Genomic DNA, 10,142 nt, shown 5'->3' with positions numbered 1-10,142 from the left:
CATGGCGAAGAACAGAAGGAGGTCTTGGTGTTGGGGGTGGCTGTTGGCTTTTCCTCTGCCCCATTACACTCCCCCGGGGGCTCCCAAGTCAGCACCCACCAGTTTGGGTTTTCTCTTTCCTGTGTGAACCTCTTAACCCCCTTCTCCCCCCCTTCATCCCTGCAGCATCTACCTCCGCCTGGTCCTTGCACTGCCAAGCGAAGGGACTGGGTAGAAATGCTGAGCAGCTCACTGAGATGAGGGAGCAGCTGCCTCTGGCACTGGAGCAGGGTAGAGGGAGGGGGAGACACACCCAGCGGCTGGGATACACTTGGGGAAAGAGAATGAGGAGAGAAGCGCACCCCCCCCACACAACCACACACACGCAGGCAGAGAGCAAGGACACACATGCACAGTTTTCAAGGCATGCAGCTGCACCCAGAGTCAGGCACCCCACGCCCAGTGCCTGAGACAAAGTGAAGGAGCAGGGGGCACAGACACCGCGTGAGAACCAGGCACCAGGGCTGAGATGCACATGAGAGAAAGATGGGCTGAGAGGAGACAGGCCCCCGCCCACACTGACCGAGAGTGGGATGCGGCCACACAGACACAGACCAAAAGACGCACTGAGATTGTGACAGACACACCTCAGGGACTGGCAGCCACACACCCAAAGCGGCTGATGCACACACCTGGCGTCTGAGTGAGTCTCACACACACAGGGTGATTACATGCAGATGGTGATCTCACACACACACACACATCTCTCTCTCACAGGATCTCTCACACACTGTGACTGTACTCACCCCTCCAGTGACTGAGAACGCCAGGCTCCCTGTGGAATCTGAGCGCAGCAGCAGCAAACGCACCCTGGGTCTGGTCCTCTCTCTTTTTCCATTTGGTCAAACGGCACCTACCCAAGCCCTGAAAAAATGCCTGCTCGTGAAGCGAGGAGAGGGCGCCGGGTCTGTAAATAAGAAGTGAGTACTGGCACAATGGTGTGTGTTTCTAGATCGCAGTCTGTCTGAATGCTGCATGCTCCCTTGCTTTCCCAATGCCTCCTTGCAGGAGTGACCCAGGGCTGCTCAGTCCCCCTCTTTGCCCCCTTCTTTCCTGCGCCTCTGTCCCGGATTTTGCAGGCTCGGTTAAACACCCGCCTGGCTTTTGTTTCTATCACTTCTCCTTTGTCTAAGGTGGGTGTAGCTACCCCTGTCCGGGAGGGTGAGGCTGGGCTCCGGGCTCCCACCCGGACCAAACCCCGCTCTGCAAGGATGCCTTTTGCAAGCGCTTTAAACCCAGCGCATCTTTGCGAGCTGGCTGCTGGGGAGAGGGGTAGAGGAAAGGGGCCAGGGCTCGTTCTGGCTGGAGCATCCACTGGGTGGATCAGTTTAGCGTGCCTCGCAGCCATCCTGTTCTCCTTTGCTAGCTGCATTCAGTGGGCTGCAGGGGGAGTGTAGCATGACAACTGGGGGGGCAGGTCTGCCCTTCTTCATGGTGCTAGGATGCGTGTGTGTCTGTCTGCAAGTGTCGAAGCCAGGCAGAAAGAGGAGCAGTTTCCTAGTCTACAGCATGAGGCTTGGTGTAGCTTGAGGTGCTCCCAGTTTTGGGTTTGGAGACAGAAGGTTGTGATAATATAATAGGAAAAATTCCAACTGGCAAGGGGAGCGCTGATTGAAAGGAAAATGTGATTCCCACCCCCCCCCATCACAAATCATGTCATCCCGAGGAGAGAGCGCAGCTGGAAGGAGCAGTTATTAAATCAGGTGTCCTTCCCAAACTTAGCCCCACACACCGATTTTTGTCCAGGGGCACATCAATACCCTCATACGGTGTTCCGTGCCCACTACACTCGAAGGGTATTTGCATGTTGGTCTGGTGCTCCCGGTCAGTTAGAACCACTTTCTAGTTTTCTAGTAGCTGAACAGTAACTATATCACAGCTGTGCACCGAGACACGAGCCGAGCTTTTTCATTTGGGGGCTGCCTTTTCATCCTCTAACCCATGCCCCGGAGTTCAGGTCTAGTGTATTAATTTCCTAGGTCTGCCTTTCTTCTGACCTGTATTGCATGATTCTTTTCAAATGTGAACTCTCTAACCCTGTAGGTTAACCTCCAGCGGGTACTCGAGAGAAGATCCTATGCCTGTGGAAAATGACATTGCCTCCTTCCTCTGGGGCATGCCCAGCTTCCAGAGAGCTGGGCAAGAGACTTGTTTGAATCTACATTTAGAAGTAGGCCTTCCCCACAACAGTTGAAAGTGGTGTTGCAGCCATTCAAAATACATTAATAATTTTACATATTGTATTGTTGCAATCTTCCCTCAGGAGACCTTGAAGTGTACTTGATGTGGATTATTCTTATATAATTACTAGTGTAGTTACTTGTAATCACATGCGTTATGGGGCTACTTGATAACACACGCAGGTGATCATTACTGTCCCAGCGGGTTTCTTGTAGCAGTAAAAAAATCAAATATCCTATAACAAAATGATTGACTTTTCCAACACGCATGCGCATGTGTTCCTGGTATTTCCTAAAAGGGTTTAGCCAACACTTCCAAACTGTTAGGATTAAGAATGAATCATTTTTATAGTTACCTGTGTGGGGAATTTGAAAGTGAACTGCAAATATTCTGAGTGTCTGAATGCAGAGTTGAGGGTATGTAAGATTTAAGGAAAGAGTCCTGTTTTCCTGATACTTTTTTAATGCTGAACTAAAATGTAGTCTGAGAAGCATATTAGCAATGCCTAAGATTGTTCAAGATGTGAGGACGCTCGACAGAAAAATACCTTTTTATACTGATTTAAAGGAACACAAGAAAATAGGGAAAACATTGCATGTTAGAACTACACTTGCAGAGTATTTATAGAGGAGATATATAATTAGTAAACAATGCAAGTGTGTGCATGCATGTGTGTACGTATAAATAGCATGTTAATAGTCCTAGCAGTAACTGAAACCAGTCATTCTGTAGTAATATAACATGGTGTACAAGTGAAATGCATTTATAACACAACTATCTATGAACTCTATTTTGAATTAGTAGGATCTCTGTAACCTTCTGGCAAGAAGGATGTACAGCTAAATACACCTCTATCCAACACTGTGGGCGTTAACAACATTCTTTTCTGTTTTATTAGTGGCGGCACCTGACTTGCTGGATCCCAAATCTGCCACTCAGAACTCCAAACCACGGCTATCATTTTCTACAAAACCCACAGTGCTCTTGTCACGAGAGGAATGTGATTCGGCTACTAATGTTATGAAATGGAAGACAGTCTCGACGATTTTTCTGGTGGTTGTTGTATATTTAATAATTTTAATATTTAATAATACTGTCTTCAAACCCTGGAGCAGCCACATGAAACTTCTCAAAGAGCCACCATTGTGATTCAGAAGCAGACGTTTGTATCTGAGGGTTCCTGTGTGAATGTATCGGAGCTCGATGAAGTAATTCAGGTCATTCATGTAAAAAAGTTACTTGTTCCTATGTTTTAGAAGAATGAATTCTTCTATAGCAATACTTCTGGGATAATTGGGACACCACTGTATTAGCATTTGAGCTGCAAATGTATCAAGATGGCTAACTTAAGACAGAAAGGTTGGCAATAGCTTTTTTAAACGAGGCTTCAGCTGACAAGTCATTGCTAATTTTTTTATGTTCAGTGTGCATTATAGACAACTTTTAAATTGAATGCTCCTGTGCCAATTAAATGACTCTTGATTAGCAATATGTATAATTTAATAGTTCACAAAGGAATGGGTGTATTGGTTGAGCCTTACTTGCTTTGACGACATTGGGAAAGCAGAGCATGGCCAACCATTACCTTAAGAAAGTTTCAGATTTATCATTACTTTGGCAAACAATTCTCTCTTATCTGGACACTTATTTCCACAGTTTGTTTTAAATACAGCAAAATAATATTAGCTAGCTATCTCCATTACAAATCTTGTTTTGTTTTTTTTTTGGGGGGGGGAAGAGGGTTTTTTTTAATTCAACCTCAAAAGGTTAAATCCTCAGCTGGTATAAATCAGCATCTCTCTGGAGTCAGCTTACAGCACCTGATGATCTGGCTCACCATATCCTCAGGTGTTTCAAATGGCACCGTGAACTCAGTGGCTGTACCTTATGACTGGAGAATTGCAAATTTAATACTTCTCTTTTAGAAAGGGGGGGAAAAAACGTGATCTGGGAAAGTACAGGCCTGTTAGTTTGGCCTCAGTTGTATGCAAGGTCTTAGAACAAATTTTGAAAGTAGTTAAGGACATAGAGGTAAAAAAGGCAATTGGGATAAAATACATGTTTTTACAAAAAGTAGATCGCTGAGAAGGTAACTGATTTTCTAGACAAAGGAAATGCGTTAGACGTAATCTACCTGGATTTCAGTAAGGCATTTGATCCAGTTCCACAGGAGAAATGATTAGTTTCTCTGGAAAAAGATCTTGGAGTCATCGTGGATAGTTCTCTGAAGATGTCCACGCAGTGTGCTGAGGTGGTTAAAAAAAGCAAACAGGATGTTAGGAATCATAGAAAAGGAGATAGAGAATCAGACTGAGAATATATTATTGCCCTTGTATCAGGGGCGGCTCTACCTTTTTGGCCGCCCCAAGCAGTCATGCGCGGGAGGCGCCCCGGAGCCGCGGGAGCAGCGGACCTCCCGCGGGCATGACTGCAGAGGGACCGCTGGTCCCGCATGGCTCGGCTGGACCTCCTGCGGCTGCAGACGGTTCGCGGGTCCGGCGGCTCCGCTTGAGCTGCCGCAGTCATGCCTGCGGGAGGTCCAGCCGAGCCGCGGGACGAGCGCCCCCTCCGCAGTCATGCCTGCGGCAGGTCCAGTCCTCCCGGGGCTCCGGTGGACCTCCCGCAGGCATGACTGCGGCAGGTCCGCCGGCCCAGCCTGCCGCCCCCCACGGCAGCAGGGACGGGCCGCTCCTCGGCTCGCAGCAGCAGGATGAGCTGGGGCCCCAGCCTTTTGCCGCCCCCTAGATTTTGCCGCCCTAGGCACCAGCTTGTTTTGCTGGTTCCTAGAGCCGCCCCTGTCTTGTATAAATCGATGGTACGCCCACTTCTTGACTACTGCGTACAGATGTGGTCTCCTCACCTCACAAAAGATATACTGGTACTAGAAAAGGTTCAGAGAAGGGCAACTAAAAGGATTAGGGGTTTGGAATGGGTCCTGTGAACGGGCCACACTCACCCCCGCGGCGCCTCCTGCTGGTGACTCCGGGAATTAGCTCTATTCCAGCGCTGGAGCGACCTCTGCAGGCTGGTGATCCGCCTGTCCTTTGGCCCCCCATGTCCCTCCCTGGACCCGGTGCCCTTTTACACGGGGTGCTGCCCCCTAGCAGTAACCCCTTTCTCTCTGGGTCTCCCCTCCTCAGGGAACCCCCACCCTCTATCCCCATCCTGCCTCAGTAGATGGTTACTGTCAGTCATTGTCTAGCCCCACATCCTGGGGCAGACTGCAGTATCAGCCTACTCATCACTGGTAAGGTTGGGTTGGGACCTGCTGCCTTGGCCTACCCCTGGGCTGCCCTCTGCAACCCCTAGTACCTGTTAGCCCTCTGCTAGGCCGCAGCCTGGGGCTTTCCAGGCTGGAGCTCCCCAGCTCCTCAGCCTTTCCCCAGCCCTGCTTCACTCAGGTATCCAGTCTCTAGCTCCCTGCAGCCAGGCCCTTCTCTCTCTGAAGGCAGAGAGAGACTGTCTTGGCTTCTGGCTTCCCTGGCCGCCTTATAAGGCCCTGTTGCTCAGTTTGGGACGTGGCCCCCAGCTGCAGCCACTTCCCCAATCAGCACAGCCTAAAGGCTGTTTTCTTGAGCCTTGGCCCTTCCCAGGGCTGTTTTAACCCCTTCAGGGCCAGAGCAGGGGTCCACCCTGCTACAGTCCCATATGAGGAGAGATTAAAGAGGCTAGGACTTTTCAGCTTGGAAACGAGGAGACTAAGGGAGGATATGATAGAGGTATATAAAATCATGAGTGATGTTGAGAAAGTAGACAAGGAAAAATTATTTACTTATTCCCATAATACAAGAACTAGGGGTCACCAAATGAAATTAATAGGCAGCAAGTTTAAAACAAATAAAAGGAAGTTCTTCACCCAGTGCACTGTCAACTTGTGGAACTCCTTACCTGTGGAGGTTGTGAAGGCTAGGACTATAACAGTGTTTAAAAGAGAACTGGATGAATTCATGGAGGTTAAGTCCATTAATGGCTATTAGCTAGGATGGGTAAGGAATGGTGTCCCTAGTCTCTGTTTGTCAGAGGGTGGAGATGGATGGCAGGAGAGAGAGCACTTGATCACTACCTGTTAGGTTCACTCCCTCTGGGGCACCTGGCATTGGTCACTGTCGGTAGACAGGATACTGGGCTAGATGGACCTTTAGTCTGACCCAGTACGGCTGTTCTTATGTTCTTACAGTTAAATATGAGAAGATGGGGATTAATACAAGAATCGAAAAGTGGGTAAGGAACCGGGTAAAAGGGAGACAATTGGTCATACTGAAAGGTGAACTGTCAGGCTGGAGGAGGTTACTAGTTGAGTTCCTCAGGAATCATTCTTGGAACCAATCTTATTTAACATTTTCGTTAATGACCTTGGCACAAAAAGTGGGAGTGAGCTAGTAAAATTTGTGGACGACACAAAATTGGGATGTATTGCCAATACAGAGGGGACTGGAATGTCATACAAGAAAATCTGGATGACTTTGCAAATTGGAGTAATAGACATGGGGTGAAATGTAATAGTAGAAAGTGTAAGGTCATGCACTTAGGGACTAACAGCTAGAATTTTTGTTCAAAATTGGGGACGTATCAGTTGGAACCAAGAGAAGAGGAGAAAGACAGTGGTGACTCTGTGCTGTCAATATGATGCAGCTGTAAAAAAGGCTAATGCAATTCTGCGCTGCATCAGGAGAGGTATTTCCAGTAGAGTTAGGGAAGTGTTAGTACTGTTCTACAAGGCACTGATGAGACCACATCTGGAATCCTGTGTGCGGTTTTGGTCTCCCATGTTTAAGAAAGATGAAATCAAAGTGGCACAGGTGCAGAGAAGAGTTACTAGGATGACCAGAGTCCTGGAGAAGCTACCTTACAAGAAGAGACTTAAGGAGCTTGGCTTGTGTAACCGAGCCAAATGAAGGCCGAGGGGAGATCCGATTGCTCTCTATTAATAAATGAGAGGGATAAACACCCGGGAGAAGAGCTGTTATTTAAGTTAAGGGCAATATTGGCACAAGAACAAATGAGTATAAACTGGCCATCAATAAGTTTAGGCTTGAAATTAGATGAAGGTTTATAACCATCATAGTAGAGCCCTGCAGTGGGACTGGGATCCCGTAGGGACTGAAAGAGATTAATGTCTGTTATAAGAGGAGTTAAAATGTTTTTTTTACGTGGTTAAAGCAAGATTTGTTTTATTCTTTGGGTGGTAAAAATTGTGTCTGAATTCTATTTATGTATATAACATATTAACCAACTGTGGTGGGTGGTGGTTGTTGGGTTTTTTTTGTTTTTTTTGGTAGCCCGGGGGAATCTGTCCCTCTTGTGGGATTTGCAGAATCTACTTTGTTTGTGAATGGGAGTGGGATAAATATAAAAGAAACAATGCAGGAGTAGGTGGGAGTAGATATTGCAGGGCAGGATGGGAGTGGGTTTAAAAAAATAGTCGCACATAGGGCTTTACATCAGATGAGTGAAGTTTTGGAACATCTTTCCCAAGGGGAGTAGTGGGGGACAAAAATCCTAATTTGTTTCAGGACTGAGCTTGCTGAATTAATGGAGGAGATGGGATGATGCGATTGCCTACAATGGCATATGGCCCCTCCGCAATGGCTATTAGCAAATATCTCCAACAGCACTAGATGGGGAGGGCTATGAGTTACTAGAGAGAATTCTTTCCCAGGTGTCTAGCTCAGGGGTGGGCAAACTTTTTGGCCCAAGGGCCACATTGGGGTTCAAAATTGTATGGAGGGCCGGGTAGGGAAGGCTATGCCTCCCCAAATAGCATGGCCCCTGCCCCATCCACTCCTCCCACATCCCACCCCTGTCTACTGCCCTCAGAATCCCGACCCATCCACCCCCACCCCACTCCTTGTCCCCGACCTCCCCTCTAGTGACCTCCCCACCTAACTGCCCCCAGGACTCCATCCCCTATCTAACCCCCCTACTTCCTTTCCCCTGCCCCCTATCCACACTCCTGCCCCTGACAAGCCCCCCGGGACTCCCATGCCCTATCCAACCACTCCCTGTCCTCTGACTGCCCTGCCCCACATCCACACCCCTGCCCCAACTGCCCCCCATTTTCCCTGGAGTCTCTGCCCAATCCAACTCCCCCTGCTCCGTTCCCTGACTGACCCCCTGCCCCTTATCTAATCCCATGCCCCCCCGCTCGCCACAGCCAGTCACGCTGCTGCTGCAATGCTCCCCGACAGTAGCAGCGGGCCGGAGCGCTAGGGACGTGGCTGTGGGGGAGGGGAGACAGCAGGTGGGGGAGCAGGGATTGGACAGGATGGTCCCATGGGCCGTAGTTTGCCCACCCCCGGTCTAACTGGTAAGTCTTGTCCACATGCTCAGGGCCTAACCAATCACTATATTTGGGCTTGGAAAGGAATTTTCCCCTGTATCAGATTGGCAGAGCCCCTGGGGTTTTTTTTCCCCTTCCTCTGCAGCATGGGGCCTGGTTCATCTGCTGATTCAAACTAGAATACATGATGGATGCTCTGTAACAAGAAGTCTTTAAATCATGACTTCATTCAGTAACTCAGCCAAAGGTTATGGGTTTATGGGAGGAGCGGATGGGTGATATTTTGTGACCTGTGATGTACTGGAGGTCAGACTAGATGATCATGATGGTCCCTTTTGGCTTTAAAGTCTATGAGACACTTGTTTTACTGCAAATCTTTAAGGCGGAGGTCTGATTTACCAAAGTTGTTTTCAGAGTGTGTTATTTTTTTAAGCTAAATTGGTAAAACATGGAAAGTTTTTATAGTTTGGGAATTTTATTTTTTAGTCAAGTTGGGTTCCAAAAATGGTGACCTTTTAAACTTATTGAAGCTATTCCTTTCTCCCTGCACCCTAAAATACTTTTTTACTTTAGAGCAAGCTCTTGTTGTGAAGTGTCTTGGTGCTGAACTGTCACTCATAGCTAGAGATAGTCCTTCCAGAACACAGCTCAGGTATGTTTGGCCTAAAAGTCGTGGGCAGCTAATGCTATGCACATGTTAGGGTAAATGGAAGACTTCGTCCCCACCGCTATCAAGATGGCACCTTTGAACAGATAGTAAATTACTGAAGAAAATAACCTGGCTGTTCTGAGTGTGTCTGATTCTTAATACTATTTTTATATAGCATTTCTTCTTCAGTTCTGATTAGTCTATGTGAATACTCCAGGGGGCCAGAGAGGGTAGACAGCTGGGCGCGGGGAGGAGGATTGGACAGGACGATCCCGTGGGCCATAGTTTGCCCACGTCCTATCTGGCCTGTGTGAGCTTCCGGCCGGGGAGGCAAGCCCAGGCCCCTCCCCCGCTATCTCCCTTCCCCCTTCTCTCTGTTGCTTGTTTCTTGGAGTGGCTTCTCACCTCAGGGGTATGGGTCCTTTGGGTTCGGCTGCCGGCCCCCACCGCAGCTCAGCTGTGGCTCCTCTCCTGTCCCCAGCCTCTGCCCCTGGCCCTGCTTCTGGCCCCAGAGCTGTACAGGGAGGCTTTGAAAGATCACAGTGAGCCATAGTAATACTGTGCTCTACCTGGTCCTGCTGTTCTGGGGCCCGTTGGGAATTGTGTGGTGCTTGGTGTACATCTATAAATATTACACAGTCACCGATCCTATTAGTTGTCAGGCTGTACAGTAACAAATAGGTAACTCAGGTGTTCTATGGGTGCTGCAACAGCAGCGGATTCAGCTAACACAGACAGTTACCATGGCTGATATACACCAGAACCTCAGAGTTATGAACACCAGAGTTATGAACTGACCAAGCAACCAGAAGTAAACAATCCAGCAGCAGCAGAGACCACAAAAAATGGCAAATACAATACAGTACTGTGATAAACATAAACTACTTAAGCGTACATAAACTCCCCCCCCCCCAAAATGGAAAGCAGCATTTTTTCTTCCACATAGTAAAGTTTCAAAGCTGTATTAAGTCAATATTCAGCTGTAAACTTTTG

General features: G+C 48.2%; 1 protein-coding gene across 1 annotated transcript in view; it reads left to right on the top strand.

The window, feature by feature from the left end:
* The window catches only part of LOC120401236 (centromere protein F-like), a 136,894-nt gene that overhangs the window by 30,508 nt on the left and 96,244 nt on the right, over positions 1-10,142 (top strand). The window lies entirely within an intron of this gene.

Source organism: Mauremys reevesii, linkage group 3 (assembly GCF_016161935.1).
Source record: "Mauremys reevesii isolate NIE-2019 linkage group 3, ASM1616193v1, whole genome shotgun sequence".
Taxonomy (NCBI): Eukaryota; Metazoa; Chordata; order Testudines; family Geoemydidae; genus Mauremys; species Mauremys reevesii.
The sequence above is the reverse complement of the archived record's forward strand: the minus strand, read 5'-3'. Positions and strand labels throughout refer to the sequence as shown.